The sequence below is a fragment of the Mixophyes fleayi genome, chromosome 2, assembly GCF_038048845.1.
Source record: "Mixophyes fleayi isolate aMixFle1 chromosome 2, aMixFle1.hap1, whole genome shotgun sequence".
Lineage (NCBI taxonomy): Eukaryota > Metazoa > Chordata > Amphibia > Anura > Limnodynastidae > Mixophyes > Mixophyes fleayi.
This window is the reverse complement of record NC_134403.1, coordinates 22914849-22938912: the sequence shown is the minus strand read 5'-3', so window position 1 is coordinate 22938912 and position 24064 is coordinate 22914849. Positions and strand designations below refer to the sequence as shown.

Genomic DNA, 24064 nt, shown 5'->3' with positions numbered 1-24064 from the left:
TTATGCAAAAGCTGCTCAAGTAGTTTGAAGGGAAAGGAGAGGGGAGAAATAGGGTGGTAGTTTGAGAGAGGGACAGGTTTAGAGATGCTTTTTTAGGATTGGTGAAATGAGTGCATGCTTAAAGGAGAATATGAATGTGACAGTGGAGAGAGACAGGTTGAAGATGTGAACTACAGGCAGACATGCAGTGGGGGAGAGGAAGCAAAGTGAATGTGAGGGAAGAGGGCTGAGGAGCAGGCTGTAGGATGAAATTATGAGATGTGTGCAGAGGCATCCTTAGTTATGGTGGACAATGAACCAAGGATGTACTGAAAAGTGCAGGAGGAGAGTGGGATGTTGGGAGACATCTTGTTGAATGGTCTCAATTTTGTCTTTGAAAAAAAGAGGTAAAGTCCTGAACTGTTAGACAGAAAGGGTAGTGCAGGTTGGCAGAGAATTGTGTTGCGGTGTTATGGGTTAGAAGACTGGATAGAAATGAGAGATGTGAAGAAAGTTTGCTTGGCAAGTGAAGGGGCAGTGTTGTAAGATTAAAGGATGTATTTTGTGTGAATGAAGTTGTGTTGGGTTAAAATTTGCTTGGTGGAGCTCAGAATTGTGGGGGCATTTGTGCAGGTAGTGTCTCTGTTTGGTTGAGGTTTGGTTTGGTGAAGACTCTTGGCCTGAGTCATTAAGGAAAGTAAGGCAAAAAAAAGGAGTAAATGTTTTCCGGGATAAACCATGTTATAATGCAAGGGGTGCAAATTAGTTTATTATTTTACACATAAGTTAAATACTGGCTATTTTTTCATCTAGTACACAAATACTTTTAGTTTTATTTTTACACTGAAATTTACAGTTGATCTAGGGCATGCCCTATACCAACTATAAATCTGTCCCCACATTTAAAATTTCCCTCCCCCTCCAATGCAACATGGTTTTGTCCAGGTGCAAAGTTACTCATTTTTTTATGCTCTGCTTACTTAATGGCTCTCTATGTGGTCACTGAAACTACATTTTCTAGGGCTGAAGAGAGTCTATTGTAGAAAGAGGCAGCAGAACAGGGTAGTTAGTAGTAGTTTTAGAAAAAGTAAGAAATGGATTGAGTCAAGACCATGTATATGTTGCTGTGTGCATGCAGATTTCGGTGCAGGGGGTAGGGCATGGGGTAAAGTCAGACTTTAGGATAGAAGTCTGTGGTTGGAGAGTCGGAAGGCCAAGTTGGGGAAACTTGAAGAGATAGAGCAGAAGGAGGAAAAGACAAGGTCAAGGGATTATGGACGTAAGAGGAAGTTGACTGAGAGAGACCAATGGAAAAAACAATGTTGAGGTGGCAGAAACAGTGAGTGAAGTTGTCAATGGGAATATTTAAATACTTTTTCATGAGAGTAGGTAGGTCAAAGGATAGGAAATAACTGACACACAATCACAAAAGGAGGAAATGGAGAGAGAATAGACAAAGACTGTGGATTTCAGAGAGAGGGAGAGGGAGTTCTTGAGGACTATGACTGAAATGTTGCAGCATGGAGATAACAGGATGCCAACTGTGCCACCTTGTCAGTCTCAGGGTATGAATGTGTGACTGAGGGAGAGTCCCCCTTAGGAGACAGATGCAGAGGATGTATTATCAGAGGAAGTAAACACAGTTTCTGTAATAGCAAGGACATTTTGAAAGGAATAGATCATGGCGCGAGGGTAGTGTAGAGGTGTGGATAAGGTTGGATGGAGGTTAGGGGCTATAAAGAGGAGTCTGAGCAGAGAGAGGGCATTACATGGGTCATGGGGTTGGGTGAGCCACAAGAAGAACCAGATTGATAAAGAGGATATGAGAGAATATTTTGTGGGTATGAGGCTTGTTTGTGCTTAGGTAGGTCAATGAAGGAGGTGGGTGCAGGAAATAAAACAGCTCATGGGTGCAGACTAGAGAGGTGGGAAGTAGTGAAGGCAAAATAATGATCGGGAAGGAAGAAATGGGATGCCATAGAGTGAAGTGTAATTAAAGTGAGCAGGAGAAATACAGAAGATAGATTGAGTAGGTGCATGGTGGAGTGATGAGAGAGATGTAGATGAATGTGGATTAATTAATGCAATCATTAAAATATAAATAAGATCAGTTAATGCAGGTAATGTAGTACACAAAACACTCATTTTTCATCCCCTATATGGGGTAACGGGGATGACATCGCCTGATGCTTGGACATGTGATCCATGACACTGACAGTTGTGTGCAGCACTTGATCAAGGAAGTCAACAGCGAATGTTGAGCTCAATGGGTCCAGTAGCCAAACAGAGATGGATTCAACAATGGCATTCTAACTCCGTGGGTCAATCAGCTGAGTAGCTTAATAGAGGTGATAGACTAGTCAATCCAGCTTCTCTGTCCTTTGTCACTTAGCAGATCATTTGCTTTTGTCAAAGTGTCACAATGAATCTCTGTACAACTGTTAAATCAAAAATTGACCAGTGGGGAAAAATACCTCTCCCTTTCTTTGGCTGTGATTTACATCAACAAAGTGCCAGCATCCACTTGAGCTCTGTTGCCATATCAGCCAGAATTTGTTTGCAAAGATAATCAATCTAGATTGGCCACTAACAAACTCAAACTGTTCCACTTGGACTAGACAATCTAGAATCTACCTCCAGGTCATGACTATAGGTGCTAACTACCATATTGATAAGTTCACTTAGTGCTTTGGACACTGCCATATCAGGGGTCGATTCAGCACACATTTTGCCAGCAGAAAGATTATGATGGCTGTTTTGCAGATGATTAAGATGGCATCACAATATGTCTGTTTAGGGTTTTCCTTATCTAGAAGTAGGAGTACTGTATTAACCAACATATTGAGCTTCTTAGTCACTGGTATGGAAAGGCCAGGATGAGTTACAGTAAGAGCTTAGTAGACCTGGGATACCAATTTAGAGGGCAAGACATTGGATTATTTATGTTGGCACGGAAGCCTGAGAGATCCGTTCCTTGTGAATAGGCATTGATGTTGGCAAGGAGTGTATACTTCATTATGGACTACCTTCCAGCATTAAACATGATGCATATATTGTATTTGGCAGAGACTTACCTGGAATACACTTGAAAGTAGCTCATGGTTAGAGAGTTGACACTTGAGTGGACATGACCAGGTGAAGTCAGAACTTGACTAGTTTGGCGTAACTCTCATCCAAACATGGATACCTCTCATCTCCACTCTTTTCAGGTGTCTCTTGGCCAATCGCTGTCAAATACAGTGATCATAATTGGGGGTGGCCCAACCCATTTAATAATTTATTATTCTGGGATGTTTGCTATTTTTCTATTATAACATAAGAAAATTTTTGAGACCACAAAATATATTTGATTTATGGCTACAGGAGATTAAAAGTGAAATAGAAAAGAAAATATGATGAAAACATACTTAGAGCAAAGCAAATTTTCATCATCCCTTAAAATAATAATCCAAATGATATAATACCTGTATCTTGAGTCTCTTAACAATTTATTATTATCAATTTATTAGTGTGCTGGCCTGTAGTGGAAAAATAATGTACCGGTACTTAAACTATATATAAGCTCTCTACCGGGAGCTGGAAAGTTCAGCCGACATGTATCAAATGAGTTTTAAAACATAGCCGTCTGGGCTTTCCCATCCTTCTTCTCTTCCCTATTCGCTACAATAGAACTTGGCAGTTAGCTACCAGCACTATTTCGCACTTAAAGCAATGGTGTCCAGCTCCTGTCCTCAAGCTCCCCCACCAATCCACGGTTTAATGGTATTCCTGCTTGAGCACAGGTGGTTGAATCAAAATGACTGAGGACTTATGAAGTCACCTAGACTCAAGCATACCCTTCAAACCTGGATTGTTAGGGGTACTTATCATTTCAAAAATAAATAGTGTACTTAAGAGTATGATCGAGCCCTTGGTTGGACCCAAAGCTCTGAGAAGGGAGCACTGGATATCCTGAGCTTAGCCACGTTTGGTGTCCAGTACCGCCTACGGACCTCCTTATGGTAAGAGAGCTGTATTGATGATAGCTCTAGACAGGTAGGGTACATTATCTGGACCCTGTAAATGTTGGCACTTAACCTGCCGACATGAAAATGTTGACCAGGTATATGCCGACACTTGCGGTGTTTAGACAGGTGGACAATTCCTCAGTGTGATTGGCGACATTCACAATGTCGCCAATCACAATGACGACGTTAAAAGAGCTATTCCGCCGGGTGCGGGGTATAGCCATCGGCATTGGTCTTTTAATGCCGGCATTGCCCATCTGACGACATTGCCCATCTCTCTACACACTGTAAGTGTCGGCATTTAGCCTGCCGACATTTTCATGTCGGACGGTTAACGCTCAAACTGGGGTATTCAATTGTTAGCGAGATCCCCGGAAAAACGAGCGCTCGAAAAATATTACCGTTAATACGGTAATATGCGCGTAAATACCGTTAATACGGTAGTTTACTCGCTGAATTTCATCTCGCAGCTCAGGGAGCTGCGAGATGAAATTCAGCGAGTAATTACCGTATTAACGCTAATATTTTTCCAGCGCTCGTTTTCCGGGGATCTCGCTAACAATTGAATACCCCCCAAAAATTCACCGGGTCGGAATATTGACTCCACCATTCTAGACAAGCTGTCTACTTCAATACACGAAAAACAATGGCATGTGTGATAGAGATAGCGGCAATTTCAGCAGCCATTTACAGTAAGTGACTTTAAAAGAGAGATGGTTTATTTCACTATTGAGTTGAGTACAGAGACGAGTTTAAAGTTAATTGCTATTTTTTCCCCCTCTTTTTTAGCACACAATTTTACACTCTATAAAACATCATTATATTACATAGATTAATTTGTTCCAAAGGTCAAATTTTATATCAGTATAAAAAAAACATACTGTTTCTCTGTCGTCCTATTTATTTTACAACTCACAGAACACGAGCTGACAATGGATGGAGCGATCTAATAAGGGCTAGTGTTCTTTACAGAAGGCCTGTTTGTTCAGTTATTAATGTTTTAATAAATTCTGAATATAGCTAACAAAAAACAATTTACCATTATGGTCGAGCATATACTGTATGGTTTTTTTTTAAGCTAGGGACAGATAAGTGGGTCGGTAATTGGTTGACTAACCGTAGGAGTACAACATCATAATCTGCTCTCAGCTTTGTTAATAACAACAATAATGATACAATCTTGTTAAGTATTCATTTATTGTATGCATCAATTAATCCCACTCCATTTGGATGTACTTTTAATGGCTTGGCTCTAGTTTTATAAATGACTTTTTTACTGCTTCCCTTTCAAATAGCAGATTAAAAATAACATTAGAACAATTACAGATGGAGCAGAGTTTGTTGTAGTGAATGGTGCACTATAACATAGGCTTACAGGTCGTATTTATACAATCTATAATATAAATGCTTAGTGGCGTGTGTTAGTCTGTCTGTGTGTGTGTGGAAAAAATAAAACCAAGCTGCAGCGCCACCTGCTGGGCGGAGTTATACACTGACCTACTAAATTCTTAGTGTGTGTGGAAAAAAAAATTCAGAAAGGGTTGACATTTGATATACTAAGATGTTTTTAATTTGTTAATTTAATTTGTTAATTGTTAAAAGTGTTTATAAAGATTTTAAAAAAATATATATATATTTCTTGAAGGAGAAGTGACAGTGGGGAGTGGTTGGTGGTTGGCGGGGGTGACAGAGTGAGAGGAGTGTGATACTCAGGACCGCTGAGAGAGATCCCTGTGTCTGGTTAGACATCTGGATAGATGTGGCGATGAAAATGAAGGATGAGGTGATGGAGAAGAATGATGAGGTGGTGACATGTGGACAAAACTACGTTAAAAAAGGGCGCTTACGTCGGGAAGTAACGCTCTTCCCCTGAGGAGGCCTGGGCTATGGCCCAAATGCATGACAAGAACCTTTTTAACACCTTAAGTAGCTTGATTTGACTAGAATGCATGAGTATCATGCACGGGTTAACTTGTATTCCTATAAGTGGCAGTGTTTTTTATTACAACTGTCAGTCACTCAGTGGCAAAAGCAATACAAGCTTAAAGTCAGTTTTCCACAGTGTAAAACAATCAAAGTCATTATGTCAAATGGTGCTAAAGCTTGATTGACAAGTGTCAATGAGGAATCACGTGACCACTTGGGAGAGTACTGTGGGAAAACTAAGAAGGAAAACTACGAAGGAAAAGTGGAGGTGTTGGCCATAGCATCCAATCAGATTTTAGCTATCATTTATCTAGTGCATGCTAGAAAATGATACCTAGAAGCTGATTGGTTGCTGTGGGTAACGCCTCCACTTTTAATTTTTAGAAGTTTTGATACCTCTAAAACTGAAAATGGATAAAATATTGACAATACATGATTCCTTTACGTTCTCAGTTTCAGGTCCGCACAGATTACTCCTTAGAGGTCTTAGTTTCCAGAACTTGACCTGTTCTTCTTTTGCACCTCATTATCACCGACCTGTTTTGATAGCCCGAGGTAGCTTAGACACCAAATTCTAACTGCAAAAACCAAATACTGGCCCAGGGCCGTTACCTTAAGCTACAGCCTTTTCATGCATAGCGCACTCAGCTGCAGCTACGATCAGACTTTGTTGTGTGGGGAGGTCATATAGGGTGGTAGAATTTCAAGAGTGGCAAAATATTTTAACCTGCCTTTGGCGACAGTAGATGTCACTGCAAGGAGCACAATTGCTACCGTATTGTAGGTCAGTACGGCAACTATATGAATACTACTAATAACCCTAAGGGGTATATTTACTAAACTGCGGGTTTGAAAAAATGGAGATGTTGCCTATAGCAACCAATCAGATTCTAGCTGTCATTTTGTAGAATGCACTAAATAAATGAAAGCAATAATCTGATTGGTTGCTATAGGCAACATCTCCACTTTTCCAAACCCGCAGTTTAGTAAATCTAGCCTTAAGAGTCCACCTATAGCACTGAAAGAGCGCTGTACATGTGGTATAAATACGTGAACTATAGTTCCGTCATCATCCCCACTGCTGTTTATTCGTGAAAAGGAAGGTCAGTGTAAACCTTTGTCATTGTGTGCTATTTATGTTATTAGATTGGTGGTGCTAACTTACCACACTTTTTTTAAATAGTCGCAACTGTAGAATCCATGGTAAATTACAATAGATATGTTTCTGTACTTTATGGACCTGATCTATCAAGGCACGCATACTGAACCCAACCTGCGTTTGCTTTTAAAAGGATGTATTTAGGCTTTGCGCGAGCCCGAATTCGTCAAGGAATGGATTTCAAGACACGTATGCTGATAAAATCGGGGGCAGGTCTGCTCTGCTCTTCTACACATGACACTGCAAGATACGTCCTATACCTATGTGGATTATAAATTCACAAAAGAAGGCAGAAGGGAAAAAATATTTTGATTTAATATCACCTGTTAATAATTTAGGCATTAATGCTAAAACAGTTAAAAAAAAAAGAAAAAGATAAGTGTTTTGTTTTTTCCCCCTAATGAAATACATTTATTAGAATGTTGTTAATGTCTACTGAGCATAAAATACATTTATACAGTTGTTCCTGATTGCAGACACATGTTATAGCATACATACCAGACTGTCATCACTACTGATCAGGACTTAGACTAGCCCTGTAGCTGGAGCAAGAGGTACGGCAGATAAATAAGTAACTTTGAGATGCTCCGAGCTGAATTCGATCGTGGCTGCGTGCTGAGTTTGGCACATCGGTACTGTGAATTGGCTACTGTAAAACACCCATCCACGATCCGTTCACTCCCAGAAATCGGAGGCTGAAATAAGTGTCCTTTGTTTTCAAAGCTGGGGCGGACAGGGCTGCTTTCAGGGACGTATCTCCCGGAGTTCTGGGAGTGCGCAGAGTGATTTTGCGTACGATACACTCAAAATCGGCAGCTATGTGCCTTAATTAATCAGGTCCTATGTGTTTTTATTTGGGATACTCAAGAGCTAATTGCAAAAGCTATTAGCATACTGAGAGTGCTATTTTCCAAGCACTCTCCCGGGTGTTGAGGGTACACAGGTGAGTAACTAGCAATTACCGGGGCACATCGCAAAATTTAGGAGGAAGGGGAGCAATGCTTCCCTACTTAAAGATCCGGAGGCCCCTCGCTCTGCTCTTCTAAATTTGCCCGATTCTGGAAAAGTAGGGCCCGTGTGGATTTCCATTTCTTTTGCAATAATTGTTTTAATATCTTTAGGTTAATCGCAGTGGAACTGAAGCCCCAAGGGGGCTCCACTCTGCGTGGCTGGCGCCTGAGCATAGCCAGAAGAGGAGATCTGGGGGCATCGGGAGTGGATGGATGTGTGTTGCTGGGATTTCCCTCATTATCGACCCCCATAGCAGCTACATGGGTTTCTAAGGCATACTTGCCCAATTTCCGGGAGACTCCAGAATACCAGGTAGGTCTCCCGGACTCCAAGGAGAATGGGCGATTCTCCCACATCAAAGTGGGCAGAATGACGCTATTCATGTTAAAATGCGTCATTTTAGCACCATCCCCGTTTTAAAATAACGATTTTGCATCAATGCGGGGCCAAATTGACACGATTTTCCGCACCCGGCACCCTTCCATCCTCACTCTGCACCTCCCCTCTGGGATATTCTACAAGCATAGAGCGAAAAGTTGTTAAGTTCTAGGTTCTAGGGTGGTAGTTATGCCCCATGGCACAGTATTTAACTGTCACGCTAAGTCCTGCCTGTTATTGGCATTATACTTTATTGTTCAATCCCAGGCTTGTTACAGATACAGTCAACACTCCTATGGGTGCTACGGTTCAGCGTTCTTCTAGGTGTCTTTGTATGAGCTTGAAGTGGGAGGGGCTATGACAACATGTAGCCAATACAAACATGAATATCATTTTAGAAACTGTCCATTATTAAAATCTCCTCTCTGTTAACTTATGTATTGTCAGTCTCCTTCACAGAGCCCTTCCTTAGCTTCTGCTCTGTTGTGCCCCTCAAAGAATGATGATTGTAATTTGCTTTTTGCATATTGCAATTGCACACTAACGTGTCTAAATGGAGCTCTACTTGCCCATTAGTTTGTTCATTAACATCAATTATAATCATGCACTAAAATTTCCTGCATTTTCTTCCATGGTTACAAATTTAAAGCACACACTAATGGTGATATATTTGCCTGTTAATCTGTGTTAGTTTTGTTTTACTCAGTTCCTGCTTTCTAGATCTTTATAAAAAAAATTGCAAAAAAACTTTTTTCAAGTTTAAGAGTGCAAAGTAATTTCAACTTTATCCTTTTAACTCTAATATAGCTGCAGCGTTGTCAACAGAGAGATGCAATCTCACCTTCATTTTAACATGTATGGTGGTTTGAGAAAGCTTCTTAAAACATGAAAAATGTGCATTTCAGACACATAAACTAGAGCTAATAAACCAATTTATATTTTCTTCCCAAGTTTATTGCTACTTAAAAACGAGCCAAGAGCTAGGAATAAAACACGTCCATTCACCTATTTATTTGAGTGTTTTCTTTCTCTCTTTACAGCAAAGAGCTAAACTGGATGCGAAGCCTTGTATCGTACCTGTTACATCAATCTGAGCCAATTCTAGATGCTCGTTGCCCTGGCAACTTTGAGTTGAAACAGGTCCATTATTAGCTATTGCTCACGTGCAGCTAATTCATTGTATAGAAATCTGTCACCGGTCAACTACAACATACAGAGAGTTCTATTTTCTCGGAGCGCAACACTGTAAATGCTTTTTTTCAAAAACAGAAGGTATTCACATGTCTCTGCTACAAAATAACATAAGGCATAGTGGGTGGAGACATGCAAATTGTACCTTGTCCATTGGGCACAAAATCACCTGCAAACAACTGGTTAATAGCACAGATACAGCTATTAGCACTTTGTTGTAAAATATAGGGCATTGACTGTACATAAAATAGTATGATAGGTAGGTATTCTCATGTCTTTACAATCATCATCATCATCATCATCATTTATATAGCGCCAGTAATTCCGCAGCGCTGTACAGAGAACTCCCTCACATCAGTCCCTGCCCCATTGGGGCTTACAGTCTAAATTCCCTAACACACACACACACACACACACACACACACACACACACACACAGATTAACCTACCAGTATGTTTTTGGAGTGTGGGAGGAAACCCACGCAAACACAGGGAGAACATACAAACTCCTCACAGATAAGGCCATGGTCGGGAATCGAACTCATGACCCCAGTGCTGTAAGGCAGATGTGCTAACCACTACGCCACCGTGCTGCCCAGTACAATAACATTGTACCTTACAGAAGGCCAAAAGGGGCACACAAGGAATTATTTACATATATGCACCCAAAATTACTTAAGTCATACCTCCCAAATGTCCCGATTTAGGTGGGACAGTCCCGATATGAGGGCTTTGTTGGGACAGCTTTGTCCCGCTCAAGCCAGAAGATTGGGAATAATGTCTCATTCACTGCTGCTGTGCACAGCAGAGCAACGGTGAACAGGTGCCGCGTACACCATGCCACTGGTGTGCACGCCATTTAAAACATGTTTATAGAGTTGGGAATGGGTGTTCTGGACATGCTCCAGGTGGATGTTGCCCTATATGCACCTTCCATGCACGCGTTGTCCCGATTCAGCCAACTTAAAAAGATGGTAGGTATGCTTAAGTGAAGATTAAATCCATATTTTGTTGGTTCTGTAAGCCAAATGATATTTTATAGCTGAGTGCACTGTAAGATAATAATCTAGTTTGATGAAATAATGCAAATTAAACATGTCAAATATAATAAAAAGCGTAATAATAATAAATACATTATATTTATTTTTAATATGAAAATGTTGGCTAGATAATCCATATCTACACACTTATTTCCATTTCTATTGCAGAATAATTTATTTAGGTTAAATGGGATGTCTACCCAAACATCTTTAGCATTATTGAAGAGTTTTCAGCTTTTGAAATTGTTTGCAATTATATTTTCTGTATTAGACCTTTACTGTTTTTTTCGAAATAGGAGACAATATTATGCCCATATTACTTCTTTTAAAATCTTGGTAGCTCTGTTGTTATGGCTTGCAGACATTCATCTTCTAATACTGGCTGCCAGGGTCAACTCCACATAGCAGCGGAATTTGTTTAGCTTAATGAGACAACACATACAGTACCTTTCTTATTTTCAACAACATTATAAGGTTTTGTTTTATAAATACTACATATGTTTTAAATATGTTAAAATGGTAATGATACAGTCTGCTTTTATATCACAAAAATGTTATTATTATTATTATTATCTTTTATTTATGAGGTGCCAGAAAGGGTCCACATTGCTGTAAATAGGGCATGGGATAACAGTACAAGGTAACAATATATGGAATACAGGGTAGTACAAAAACAAAGTGCAGTAAAAGGAAAGTGTAATAAGTATAAGCAAAGTGAAATAAGTATAAGCAAGCACCAACTTAGCAGAGAAAGGTGCACAGAGCAAAGAGGTCAAAGTGAATTCCAGTGTACAGACAGAGGGAATGAGGGAAGGAGGGAGGTGGGGAGTGAATAAGCGGTTGTGCCTGTGCCCAGTAGAGTGGGCACCACTTACAGGATCAGGGCAGTGATAGAGAAGAGGAGGCATGGAAGAAGAGGAAAGATGGGGGCAGAAGTCAAGTGACGAAATGGAGAGAAGAGGCGGAAGGCTAAAGGCAAAAGGAAACCGCAGGAGGAGGACACGAGGAAAGAGGGCCCGGCTCAAGGGAGCTAACAATCTAAAGGTGAGGGGAGACGGACAGGAGACACCGAGTGGCAAGATGGGGTGAGGGACGAGAACAGTGAGGGGAAGGAAGTAGGAGGGGGTGAGGTATAGCAAAGTTAGTATAGAAAGATAGAGAAGAGGGTTGGTGCAGGGTAGGTTTAGGCGGAGGAAGGGTAGGCGAACCTGAACAGATGGGTTTTGAGGGAGCGTTTAAAGTTTGACAGGCTAGGTAGAGTGGGGATAGCTAAAGCCTGACAGAGAGAGGGGGAGATCGTACCAGAAAAAGGGGGCAGCACAGAAAAAGTCTTGAATGCAGGAATGAGAGGTGGTAACCAGATGTGAGGTGAGGCGATGGTCATTGGAAGACTGCAGTGGGCGAGAAGTAGCCTGAGTGGAAATGAGGTTGGAGAGATATGGAGCAGTGGAGTTAGAGAGGGCTTCATAAGTGAGACCGAGGATACTGAAGTGGAGGGGGAGCCAATATAGGACTTGACAGAGAAGGGAATGTAAGTGAGGAATGGCAGGAGAGGTAGATAAGGCAAGATGGGTAAAGGGGAGGCCAGTGAGAAGGAGGTTGAAGTAATCAAGGCGGGAGATTATCAGGGAGTGGATGAGAGTTTTGGTGGCCTCGGATGAGAGGAAGGGTCTGATCCAGGCTGTATTGTGGAGATGGAAGCAGCAGGATTCTGCAAGGGATTCAGAGGAGATGATGGTAGAACCAATAATGATGGAGAGGGTGGGAGGGGAGGAGTCTCTAGAGGGGGGGGAGATGAGTTTGGGAAATGTTGGGAAACCCAGTAGGAAATGATAGAGAGGCAGCGGGACACTTTATTGAGGATGGAATCGGAAAGAACAGGAGAATAAAGGTAGTTTTGGGTGTCTTCAGCATAGAGGTGGTACTGGAGGCTGAAGGAGCTGATAAGATCATCCAGTGAAGAGGTTTACAAAGATAAGAGCAGAGAGCCAAGGATGAAGCCCTGAGGGACTCCCACGGGATGTGGGGAAGAGGCGGAGGAGGAGCCAGAGGTAGAGACTGAGAAGGAGTGATTAGAGAGAAAGGAGGTAAACCAAGAGTGGACAGTGTTGGAAAGGCCAAAGGAGCGAAGGGTATGCAGCAGGAGAGGGTGAACGACTATTGAAGGCTGCGGAGAGGTCCAAGAGGATGAGGAGGGAGTAGTAGCCTTTAGATTTGGCAGATAGGAGGTCGTTAGTAACTTAGCTTGAGCAGTTTCGGTGTAGTGGGGGGGGTTTGAAACTGGATTGGAGAGGATCAAGGAGGGAGTTGTCAGAGAGGTCGTTAGTGAGACAGCTATAGACTAGCCGTTCAAATAATTTAGAGGTGAAGGGGAAAAGAGAGATGGGGCGGTAATTGGACAGGGCGGTGGATCAATATTTAGTTTCTTGAGAACAGGCGAGACATTTTTGAAGGACAAAGGGATAATACCAGAAGAGAGGTATAAATTTAAGAGGTGGGCCAGGTGGGAGCAGGCAATGGACGGGAGGGATCCGAGGTGGTGAGAGGGGATGAGATCAAAGGGGCAGTGAGGGGCAAAGAAAGCATAAGACAGCCTGGTGACACCATAAAGTAAAGTTACGAGCCAAACAAACCATAAAGCAAAACGCTGGTGTGCATTTCGCTACAATATCTTTATGAATGGATGCCTCTTCTGTGTTCAGGTTACAGGTGCATGCTTGCCTAGTTTTTGGAGGGCCACTCTGGGAGGTTCAAGGGGCAAGTGCAGGACGCAGACACAATTAAGCGATTTACATAATCAGGCTCTGCCCATCACTGCATGGGGATGCAAATTGTGTCCTTGTGGCCCCACCCCACAGAGAAAGAGAAGCAGAATCAGGGAGGGTGGCATGCTTTCCCGAGAGTCTGAAATTCAGGGGTCTCCCAGACATTCCGGTAGGGTAGGTAAGTATGGTGTATTCTTATATTTGCCGAACCCTGTACTTCCTACAGGTGGTTAAAATAAATTCCTTCCTTTCTCTACTAATGACTATGATTCATCCATTGAAGTTTAATTTACAGTCAGTGTGTGTCTCGCAGAATTAATCCATAATGTTAAGATGATTTAATATGTCGCTGTTGACTCATATAGAACTAGGAAACTATTAAATAATTGGACATAGCATGATGAATGAATGCCTTAATGTCTTAATATTCATACACAGTTACTTATGTCACTCTATTCCCTTGTGTGAGTCAGTATGATCTTATATTAGCTCCAATTCATTTCTTATTCCTATTAGTATTGTACAGGCTGCTGATGAAAATTCTCATCAAATAGTGAGAATTCCTTGTCTTAGGCATATACGCAGCCAAGAAAAACAAGTATTTTGCAAGTATATGTAAGATTCTTCCTGCACAACATAAGAATGATGTTTATATAGAGCTTTCCGTGGCTACTCACCTCTTCTGTGCTATTTGTGGTCATGTTTCTATGGTTATAGCTAAGCCGTACAACTTGAGACTTGGCAAACAAAAAACATATTCCTTGCTTTGGATTTTAAGTATCCTATACAATAAACATTCTCAACAGCCTGATCATTAAAATAAATTCTAATTAGATTGTGTAAGTGCTAATGGAAATAATGAGCAACATTGAAAACATTTTTGATACTTTTATTGTATGTATAATTTGCACAATATCGTAGATCGACAATCATTATCATTTCTTCTGGTGATTCCAAAGAGGGATATAAACAGTTCACAGCGGTGGTAATCGAGTGCTCGGTGCTGTAAACACGGACGCTCTTTATTCCTCCACAATTGTTCCTATAATGAACAGAGCAACGAAGAAAAAATAACTACTTACTAGTAAAAAGACAGAGAGTAAATTCGAAGACAGGAGATTGCGACTGTTGTAAATGACGTCACTTACAGGTGCGACTTGCAAATTTAAAGCGGCAACGCACTGAACCAGGTAAGTATTAGCTTACGTGTAGGGTTAGGGGTAGGGGTTAGGACTTAGGGTTAAAACCCCTACCCCTACCCTACCCCTAACTGGTAATGGCAACCTAATACTTACCTGGTTCTGTGCGTTGCCGCTTTAAATTTGCAAGTCGCACCTGTATGTGACGTCATTTACAACAATCTCAATCTCCTGTCCTAGGATTTACTGAGAAATTCCGTTAAATTTTCACATTTTGGGATTTATTCCACAAACTGATTTGAGAAACGATTTGTAGCCGGATCAGGCATCACCAGTAGTGACCCACTGTACCGTGCGGCAAGAGGAGGTGGACACTAAAGGGGAGGTTGATTCATTAAGGGCCTGATTCATTTGTCGATATGTGACATATTGTGTGTTAAATTGCTTTGCGCATTTCCAGAACCAGACTATATGCCACTATACTGTGCAATTCATCTACTTACTATACTAGTCAACGTCCTCTTAGTTCAGTGAATTTATATCAGGGCTGCTCTACTAGGGAAAAAGCTTTGCGCTCTCCAGAATTCCGTTTTTTGTAGATATTTTAAAAATATACGAATAGAATTCATGTAGGGCACAGGGCAACCAGAAGGAAATAATATTGCTCTAAATTTTTATGTCCCATTTCCAGACAGATGCAAATTAACAAAATCCAACAGGGTACATGTCAATGTGCATACAAGTATTCTGTGTTGTCGTCATCCTAGGACTTGGACAGAAGTATGTTAGCATAAATTTAAAGTGAATTCTTTGAGCTACAAAGCCTCTCTGGAATTATTTAATGCAATTGACTGGGGTTTGTAAAGTAAAGCAGTCTTTATTACTTGTTAACTGTAATCCACATGAGATTTGACAATAGCTGTTAGGCTGTTCCACTTCATAAACACACTGAATGTAGTCACAAGTAAGGGGCCATTATACCACCAGCTATTAATGATACAGTATGTTGCACAGACTTTAAATCAGGATATTCGGTAAAAGCTTTGCACATTGGCAGACACAGAAGCATTTTATGGTTGTAGGGGACCTCAAAAAAAATCTGTTTATTTTGGTTTACTTGACAGTCTTAGTGCTAAGTGCAAAAGTTTCTGTATACCGTATACGGAGGCGCACAGAGGATTTTTCAGGGGGGGTTTCCTCCACCCCCGAAAAAAAAACCAAAACCCAGCGGCTGCTGTCAAGTACACTGCCGATATGTAGGGCACATTTTTAGCGGAGGGAGGGAAGGGTTTCTGGAGACCCAGAAACACCCTACCTGCGTGCGCCACTGGTATAATGTTATAAAATGTTATATATAGTACACAAGAGAGAAAATTGTCTTAACAGAGTTAGTATTAAATGAGAATGTTGCATTCGGTCGTAATCGTTTTCATGTTTACCACTAATCCGACATCGACAAGCCCTACAAAGAAAATCCAAATTTCTGAAAAACCGATTGGAAAAAGACTTACCTTGAAGCCGACACTGGAGATCTCCGATTGGATCACCATGCTGACAGCAAGTTATTCCGATTGGAGAAGTGTTCGGCACTGCAGCTGATGTCATCGCAACGTCTGTCAATAGAAATTTAAAGTAGCAATGTTGGGTTAAGTGTTTAAACACTTAACCTTAGGGGTCCCCACATTGCCGCTTTATATTTACATTGACAGACGTTGCAATGACGAACACTTCTCCAATCGGAATAACTTCCTGTCAGCATGGTGATCCAATCGGACATCACCAGCGTCGGCTTCAAGTTAAGTCTGTTTATTTTCCAATCACTTTTTCAGAAATTCAGATTTTCTTTGTAGGGCTTGTCGATGTCGGATTTTTCCTCATCGGTCAATCGTACCCATCCCGTTACATTTTCCTATAAACTGTAAATACAAACACCCTCACATTTGTTAATAGTTAAAAATTCATGTCCTAACCTAGACGTGATGTTAATGAATTAAGAATGAACAGCGGGAGGAGTCAATACACAAATAGCCAATCAGAAGCGGCTAGATATTGTTTCTGATGTCATTATCATCATTTTGTAGCTTTCCACCAGATCTCCAGCACCTGCAAAAGATACGCCTCATTTTATTGCATATGTGCAGTACAGAAATACATATCTGCATGCAACAAAAGTTGATGAATGCCTACAAAAGTGTCACATTATGACACAAGATGTAATAAAAACAGTCCTAGTGGTATATTTACTAAACTGCGGGTTTGAAAAGGTGCAAATGTTGCCTGTAGCAACCAATCAGATTCTAGTTATAATTTATTTAGTACATTCAGCAAAATGACAGCTAGAATCTGATTGGTTGCTATAGGTCCCACTGTATTTTAGGAAAAAACCTCAAAAGTTTTATTCATTGAAAGAGGTGACTGTTAATTGGTGGGAGGTCGGACTATGCTGTGACTGTTAAGCAATTGCGTAATGCCCCACTAATTATTTTTCCACAGATTCGCCTATATAGTTTGCAGAGGCATCTCCCCAATGCGGAGAGTGAGCGCGCAATGTAATATGCGCTGAGTAAACAAAGCATTTTATGTTTTGCAAAGAGTTGGGACTAGCAGTGTAGATTGACGGCTGGGGAATGACTCTGCGTTTTTACACCATATTATATTAAAGTCTTTAGGATGTGAAAATATCTTTATTTTGACCTTTTTCATTGTGGGCAGCACGGTGGCTTAGTGGTTAGCACTTCTGCCTCACAGCGCTGGGGTCATGATTTTGATTCCTGACCATGGCCTTATCTGTGTGCAGTTTGTATGTTCTCCCCGTGTTTGCGTGGGTTTCCTTCGGGTGCTCTAGTTTCCTCCCACACTCCTAAAACATACTAGTAGGTTAATTGGCTGCAATTAAGTTACCCTTAGTCTCTCTCAGTCTGTGTGTTTTAGGGGATTTAGACTGTAAGCTCCAATGGGGCAGGGACTGATGTGAATGAGTTCTCTGTACAGCGCTGCGGAATTAGTGGCGCTATATAAATAGATGATGATGGTTCCTCAAAACAACCATTTTAGCACAGCTACAGTAATTATGTAATATCTTTTTTTAATATTGAGTACTAATTCAATAATAAGAAATGTGTAAATAAAAGGTCTACATTACACGTACTCTATTAAAGATAGCTTTTTTTTTTTGGTTGATGACTAAACCACACCCACTCTTTACTCATTAACATAAGAAGAGGAGGAAGTGGCAGGAAGAATGATGATTTAACGTTATAAAATGCAGAATACAAAGATGAACAATCCTAAAGACAAGTTAAGACACAATTTCTATTCCTCCTCTTCCACAGAATATAAAGTCATTTTTTTGCACTCAAGATTATTTAGCACTTAGGGGTAGATTTATCAAACCTTCTAAAAAGGAAAAGCAGACGTGTTGCCTGTATCAACCAATCAAATTTTAGCTATCATTTATCTACATTTTAAATAAATGATAGCTACAATCTGATTGGTTACGATGGGCAACACTTGCACTTTACAATTTTAGAAGGTTTGATTAATCTACCCCTACATGTCTATTTGTCTTCTATTTGCATTTTTTCTTATGGTAATGACTAAAAAATGTCTAAAGAGGCATCACGCATCGGACCCCTTACCTTCCTCGCCGCTGTCCGGCGCACTACTCCCTGCTGTCCAGAAAGAGAACGTAGTAAACAGTAGGAAACAGGTCACTTACTCTCAGCCCGTCAAATCCTTGTTGGTATAAGAGAGACCAGCCTAGGTCCTGTTCTTCACTCTGTCAGTCAGTTTATATCTTCCCTCTAACATTAGATATCTCTCTGTCCTTAAGACTGAAGGGCAGAAGAGAATTCCATTTCTTCCAATGTGGTAGTTAGGTGCTGTCAGGCGCTGCTCGCCGGCCGGCCAGCTACTGACTTGGAAGCGTTCCCATTGCTAGGCAACGGGACGCTGCATGAAGATAGCGCTACGGCGCTAAAGAATGACTAGCGCTACGGCGCTGGAGTATGACAGCACTACTAGCGCTGAGGGCATTGGCTAGCAGCACTATTTAAGCCTCTCTGACCCCACTTCCTGTGCCAGAGTTTCAGGTCCTTTCCTGTCCTCCAGCGTTCCAGTGTTCCTGGGATTATCTGTTTCCTGACCCTTTCCTTCCACCCGGATTGCCTTTACTACCCTTTTGGATCTCCCTTTTGTACCTCGCTGTCAGAACGTTATCGACCCGGCTTGACTCACTACCCCTTCGGATTCTCCTTGTGTACCTGCATTGCCCGCACCGTTGCCGACCCGGCCTGTCTGACATTCCTCTCGTACTTCGCTATCTGACTCGTGGAAGGACCGCGACCTGCGTGTTTCCTGCAGCTAAGCCCATACCTCCTTGCGGGGGTCCCTGGTGAACACCAGGGGCAGGTTAGACTCCGCACCTTCCTCCGAGTAGTGCCAACGATAGCAGGTACGCTATACTAGTCGTGACAGGTGCTCTCTACCTCTTCTGCCTGTTCATCTGACAGCCATTGATGGCAATTGAATTTCATATAGTACTATCAAGCATCATACTGCTCTCTTGACACTGTCGGTAACAGCTTTGCATAGAAAAAGCACCTCCCTCCTGGTTATTCCTTGCACCTGTAGTCCCATCATTCTGGGTCTTCCTTGGTTACAACTTCACTCCCCAGATATCGACTTGGTGACCTCTTAAGTTCTAGCCTGGGGTTCTTCATTCAAGTTGTATCAACAATATAGGTCCACTCCAAGGAATAATTACTATGGGTTCTATTGAAACTCCTTCAATACTTGGAGTTTCGGGTAGTTTTCAAGAAAAAACAGTCTGAAATTCTGCCGCCTCTTTGTGTCTGGGACTGTCGCTCCCTGAGCTTCAGGTCATGTCCAAATACATTGGAAGACAACGGCAACGAGGCTTTATAAGACCCTCCATTTCTCCTGCAAGGGCAAGATTCTTTTTTTGTAAGGAAGAAAGATGGAAGTCTTCAATCCTGCATTGTCTATCAGGGTCTCCATTCAGTCACTATCATAAACTGTTATCCACTCTATTTGATCACTGAACTGTTCAGTCGTATTAAGGGAGCCACAATCTTCTCCAAACTAGATCTCCAGGGAGCATATAATCTTACACACATACAAGAAGGGAAAGAGTGGAAAACTGATTTTAATATAATTGATTATAATATCTGGTTATGCCCTTTGGCTCTTGCAATGCACCTTTTCCAAAACTTTATCAACTAAATCTTCAGGGATATACTTTATCTTTGTGTCACAGTGTATCTGGATGATATCCTAATATTCTCCAAAGATCTGTCTTCTCATCGGGTTCACATGGCAGAGGTAGTCTCCCGTCTTCGAAAACAGCAATTATGCTGCAAACTCGAGGAGCGTCTTTTTGAATGTAATCATATATCCTTCCTAGTGTACATTGTTTTTGGATCAGGTCTTCAAATGACCCGGAAAAGGTGCAAGCATTGTTAGATTAGCCACTACCAACTGGACTTAAAGCTACTCAGCGATTCCTTGACTTTGCCAAATATTATTGGCAATTAGTTTAGGGATACTCTACTCTAGTTGCTCCTATCGCTGCCCTTACTCGGAAGGATGCCAATGCCAAGGTTTGGCCACCTTCTGCATCCAAAGCATTTTAAGACCTGAAACAAGACTTTTCCTTTACGTCGGTCCTCAAACAACCTGACACTTCTCAACCATTCTTCCTGGTGGGAAGTTGCAGCTTGTCTCACAAGTTTCTTACAGCAGAAATAATTCTGCTATCGGGCATAAATTGGGTAGAACTTTTTTCATGGGCAGAATTCCCTCATAACAACCATTTTCATGAGACTTCATCATCCACTCCTTTCTATACTGTGTACAGTCTTCATCCTTTATTACCAAAATGATGCTCCTTACCTACTACTGAAGTACTAGCATTTAATAGTTTATGTTAAAATGACTTGATGTTCCCATGTTAAAAGTTGGAGACACCTAGTTACATTGGCCCATTTGAAATTCTCCAAGTTATTAATTCAGTGGCCTTTAGGCTGCAACCTCACCCTTACTCCTTATTTCCAACTTCCCAAGCATACACTTCTCCATCTACTATCAATGCTATTTGTGGTGAGGAATTTGAGGTATAACAAATCCTCAATTCCAGAATCTCTTGTGGAAAGGTGCAATTTGAAGTTGACTGGAAAGGATTTGGTCTATAGGAGCCCACCTGGATTGATGCTGCGGATGTCCATACTTCCATTCTCCTGAAAAAAAGTCATTGGAAATTTCCTAAAAAAACCTTTATTGGGTGTTCTGTGCCACCCGTAAGAGTGAAGTACTATCAGGCACTGGTCCGCTTACCTTCCTCTCCAGGGTCTGGCGTGCTGCTCCCTGCTATCCAGGCGCCGTTGAGGATTTTCTTCCCCTCTGGCGGCACCAACATTGCTATGATGGCGGACGGTAGCATGCATGCCTGATATATATATATATATATATATATATATATGGAAAGTCAAACAAGGATACGGCGCACAATGGTGTGTTGCTAGGAATTTATCCCAGGTTCAGTGGGGAAATAATAATATAGTCAATGAATCAAAGTTCCACGTTTGCTGGACGGTCTTATAGGACCAAGGGTATGAGTCCAGTTTGCACATATAAAAGACAGAATGATATAGGCATAGGATTAGTAGAAGCAGTGTGTTAGTGATAGCCCATCACCATAGTATTACACACCCAAAGGAAATTATATCGCTTATCTGTATGATTAATCCAAAGACTGGAACACAGCTTAACAACCACTTCACTTTCAATATTATGTGGTCAGCATACTCAGCAACTGCAAGTCTGGTCTCCAGTCAAAAACATCAGCATACTGTAAACATATCTCTCTTCCACTCAATGGGTAAGAAAAAAAGGAGATAATACACTATATGGTGTAGTATTTCAAGGTAACAGTATTTAATCAGGATTTTAACATATAAAATGCACACTCACAAAGAGTAATAATAATGCAAGCTTATCTGAAATTCAGGTATCAGATATACCATGTCCTCAGGTACAGCAGGAACCTCCCACAGTCTTCCGCACAGGAGCGACTAATGGTGTGGTGACCCAAATACACAGGAACAGTTGGAAAGAAGCCTCTACGCGTTTCGTCCTCAAACAGGACTTCCTCAGTGTCACGGGCACTAGGAGTCTTTACCCAGGGATCACCAGATGGTAGGCTTACCAGAGCAATGTAGATGGTAATAGGGTACTCTGGTAGCTGGGTGATCACGGAACATGAAATGATGGCCGATGAGATGCTCAGGAAAGTCTATGACTAGCAACACTGGTAATAATGAGGTAATGATAACAAGGAACTGTATGGACAAGGACACGTGAAGGTAGTCAGTGGTCTGCGATAGCAAGTTGTACCACTGCTATAGTGAGGAGGAATGTCCAACAGAGACAAGGAGGTGATGAGAGTCAGCGGTCTGCGGGTAGCAAGTTGTACCGCTGTCTGAGTGAAGGAATGGAATCCAAGTGGAGGTATCCAGGTAGTCAGTGGTCTGCGGTAGCAAGTTGTACCACTGCTATGTGAAAGGATAATGGAACAGGTGATACCGGAAACAGGGATCAGTGGTCTGACATCAGCAAGTTGTACCACTGAATATATACGTGAGGAGGTGCACGGGGGAAGACTGCAACACAGGATATACACAGGCACCTTATACACGATCCACAGTAATATGCACAATATAGATATATATATATGTAAATGACTGATCAGGTCTGCAATCTAGAAAGTCTCTTGAAGTAGTCCAGCACAATGATAACAAAGTCAATGATGGCAATAGACTCAGCGGATAGCAGACTCCAGAGAGAACCAAACACAGTCCAGCAAGATATGCAATACACAGCACAGTCAATGAGAAGTATGCATACCGTGGTTCAGCAGTAGCAGTCAGATGGGATTGCAGCGGTACCTGAGCGGCTGGAGGCCGACTGGATAGGAAGTCCCTGGATAGGAGAAGCAGCGGTCTAGCAGGTGCAGCGCACAGGTGAGTAGACCGACAGGGACACGAATCCACAGGAGTCAGCAACACGTGGAACTGGACTCATAGGAAACCCAGGAGAATGGAGATGATCCAGCAGAGGGTAGTAGAAGAGATACAAATCCAATGCTGACAGGAGGGTAGAGACCAGTGGAACACGTGAAGGCGTGGAGAGTGGATCAGCAGGAGATGGACGATAGCGCTGACCACAGCGGCAGGACTCAGCGGCTCCCGGAGGTAACCAGTAGCAACCACAGGAACCAACAGCGATGGGAAACAGGAGTGCAGCGCAGGGCAGGAGCTGTAGATCACGAAGTGTAGCAGATGGTAATGAAAGGCGGCAGTCTCGAGGAAGTCACAGCAAAGATGAGATGAGAGTGTAGTGCACGGAGGCAGCGGATAGTAATCAGCTGGCAGTCACGATGTTGAACACAGGCGAGTTGCAAGCAGGAGACTGTAGTGCACAGAGGCAGCGGATAGTAGCCAGCTGGCAGTCACGATGTTGAACACAGGCGAGTTGCAAGCAGGAGACTGTAGTGCACAGAGGCAGCGGATAGTAGCCAGCTGGCAGTCACGATGTTGAACACAGGCGAGTTGCAAGCAGGAGACTGTAGTGCACGGAGGCAGCGGATAGAAATCAGCAAACAGACTTGATGAGAAGCAGGTGAGTGAGGTAAAAGCTGGAGTGCACGGAGGCAGCGGATAGCAATGAACAAACAGTCACGTTGATATGAAATAACGTTGAAGTGGTGTAGAAGACTGTAGTGCACGGAGGCAGCGGATAGGAATCAGCAAACAGTCATGATGATACAGTTGATGGTAGGAGTGGTATGGAACCACAGTAGAAGAAGTGGTTTGGAAACCACAGGAATCAGCAGCGCTGAATACACGAGTAATACAGGAACACCTTCAGAGACTCATGAGGAATGAGACTCCAAGATCAGGCAACGTGGTGTTGACCACAGGTGCTTAATATAGGGAGTGTTGCCTGATCTGCCAATTGAGTTAAAGGGACATACACTGAAGTATAGGAAAGGGCTGCGCATGCGCAGCCCCTCAGGATGGAGGACGGCCACGGTTCCTAAATGTCCGGGAAGAGGCACTCACGGTCCGGTGAGTGACAGTACCCCCCCTTTTAAAGGTGGGCACAGAACGCCTGGAACCGGGCTTGTCCGGATTTTTGGAGTAAAACTTCTTCAAAAGGGCAGGAGCATTAAGATCTTCAGCTTTGATCCAAGAGCGCTCCTCAGGACCAAAGCCCTTCCAATGAACGAGGAAGTGGAGGACTCCTCGCGAAATTTTTGCATCTAGTACCTCGGTAATCTCAAAATCCTCCTCCTGATGGACTTGAACTGGCTGCGGAGCTGAGGGAGGAGTTGAAAAACGGTTGATAATAAGAGGTTTGAGCAAAGATACATGGAAGGCATTAGAAATCC

General features: G+C 42.2%; 1 protein-coding gene and 1 long non-coding RNA gene across 7 annotated transcripts in view; one reads left to right on the top strand and one right to left on the bottom strand.

Moving 5' to 3' along the window:
• Positions 1-24064, top strand: part of DLG2 (discs large MAGUK scaffold protein 2) — a 1188444-nt gene that overhangs the window by 564110 nt on the left and 600270 nt on the right. The gene's annotated exons all lie outside the window — the stretch shown is intronic.
• Positions 1-24064, bottom strand: part of LOC142140777 (uncharacterized) — a 114568-nt gene that overhangs the window by 53736 nt on the left and 36768 nt on the right. The window contains exon 2 of the long non-coding RNA XR_012688565.1: positions 3054-3206. This is a non-coding gene — a long non-coding RNA (uncharacterized LOC142140777). The remainder of the gene's footprint in view (positions 1-3053; positions 3207-24064) is intronic.